The following is a 2,033-nucleotide window of genomic DNA, read 5'->3' as shown; positions in this document are numbered from 1 at the left end:
AGTGGTAAACGGTGTTGGCGTGTGCATGCTGCCTTTTTGCTGCCTCTGCCATGATCTGCTGTCTTTTCCAGGAATCAAATGTCGAAGACAGTTTGTGATTGGTTAAGTGTATATTTTTTCTGACGAATCAAAAGGCTCGGTCGATTTGTTGGCATTTTACATCGTGGGGTCAAACCACCCCAAAACTGCAAGTTTCACCGGAATTCACAATAGTATTTCGTTGAGAACTTTGCTGCAAAAGAACCTGCTGGACTCACCCGACCACGATATACACACGCAGGCGAACCATAATTGCTAATAGGAAGTATGCCACTACCACACTACCAAAGATGTAGCAATAACGACGTGTGGGGGTTTCTATCATCATACAATTGAACAGCATAAGGCGCGTACAAAGCTCATTGTTGGTGAGAGGATGGAATATTTGCTGACGATAGCGTTGTGTTTTAGTCGTATTCACAGTGAGAGGATAGTACTGCTGCAGTGTTGCAGTCACGTCACAGTAAGGGCAAGGCACATTACTGAGTATTATGTCATAATCACATCTATAGTGAGGGGGTAGTACAGAACTAACAGTGTACTGTACACTGTAAAGATAGTGTTGTGTTGTAGGCATATCCACAGTGGGGGATATCAAATTTACTGTGAGGGGATAGCGTATTGCTGTGTTGTTGCCACGTCGACAGTGAGGGGGTATCATTTTTACTAGTGAAGGGATAGTATTTTACTTGGGAGGGGATAGCATTTTACTGATGACAAAGCGTTGTGCAGATTGTGTCAAGGGATAGTATTTTACTTGGGAGGGGATAGCATTTTACTGATGACAAAGCGTTGTGCAGATTGTGTCATGTTGTACGCACATCCACAGTGAGGCGGCGAGGGGGGAAATAGCTCAGGTGGTAGAGCATCGGTTTCTTAACTCAAAGGTCGTGACTTCGATTCCCCCGATTACTTGTATTTCCGCAAGGATTTATCCGTCCCTCCCTGGGGAATCCGGATAACAAGGGCTGCGTACGACGACGATCGAAGAAGGTCGGTCGACGCACGAGGTATGAAGCCTTGAGCGAAGTAAAAACATAAGATGCAGGCGCGTTACAATTGGCGAAGCGGTTCCACAACATGTCGGCCCTCGGGGAGGAATGTCTTAAAAATGATAATCCAAACTCATAGTCAATTACCCCTGGTACAGTAACCACAGTGAGGCGGTGACATTCACTATGAGGATGTATCATATTGATCTATGCCATACACGCAGGAAAATAGTGAGAACGACATCTTCAAGTCTTCCACGATCAAGAACGACGTGCTCACGATGGGGGTTGCGACTGGCAGGGGGGATATTCGAAAATGAAGGGATTGTTTTGAGCTGCACCATGTTGAAAGTGCGCACCCAAACGAGCAGGAGGGGAGAAGTACCGTGGATTTGCTGGGATCATCCACACACATGAGTGTCGCAAACCAGATGATCCGTAACTACTACAGTGGCAGCTGCGCCTTCACAATTACTACGGAGTACTGTACTCCGGAGTGCACTGGAAGTGCTTGTGCTCCCATATTTGCTCTGAGCAGCCACAGTAGAATACATATCCGTATACCGCTTGATCCTTTATGCTGATCAAATCGTATGCAAGTTCTCAGACATGCCGAACGAGTGCATGCTTGCTCTGGAGGCTTGTGTCACAGTGAACTTTCACGTGGTACACATATGGACAACCAACTGGCGTAACCTCAGCATGTCAGGATAGTACTTGTCACCCTTATGAATGTAGTTGTATCTGCACATTCATTCCTGTCATAATATCAAATCTTCAAGTCACGTGAATACTTACTGTTAGTTCTAGTATGCGATCTATATCATCGAACCAAAATACTTCGAAGTATTATTTTGAATGATACTTTGATTCCGATGATAGAAAACATGCATTCACATATGTCAGTCGTCTGAGAACCAAAATATTTGCCATTGTCATAAGGATAACAGCTCCACTGTTACTCTTGAAAGTCATTTCACTTGAAAAGAACCTGTAGCCCTG

At 44.9% G+C, this 2,033-nt stretch overlaps 1 pseudogene across 1 annotated transcript; it reads left to right on the top strand.

Annotated features, from left to right (window-relative positions):
* The first annotated feature begins 881 nt into the window (after positions 1-881).
* On the top strand, positions 882-954 carry H257_05249 (annotated as a pseudogene). The gene has a single exon. The product of its transcript is annotated as a tRNA-OTHER (tRNA).
* The last annotated feature ends 1,079 nt before the right edge of the window (positions 955-2,033 follow it).

The sequence above is a fragment of the Aphanomyces astaci genome (assembly GCF_000520075.1).
Source record: "Aphanomyces astaci strain APO3 unplaced genomic scaffold supercont1.9, whole genome shotgun sequence".
NCBI lineage: Eukaryota > Oomycota > Saprolegniomycetes > Saprolegniales > Verrucalvaceae > Aphanomyces > Aphanomyces astaci.
This window is presented reverse-complemented; position numbering and strand designations above follow the sequence as displayed.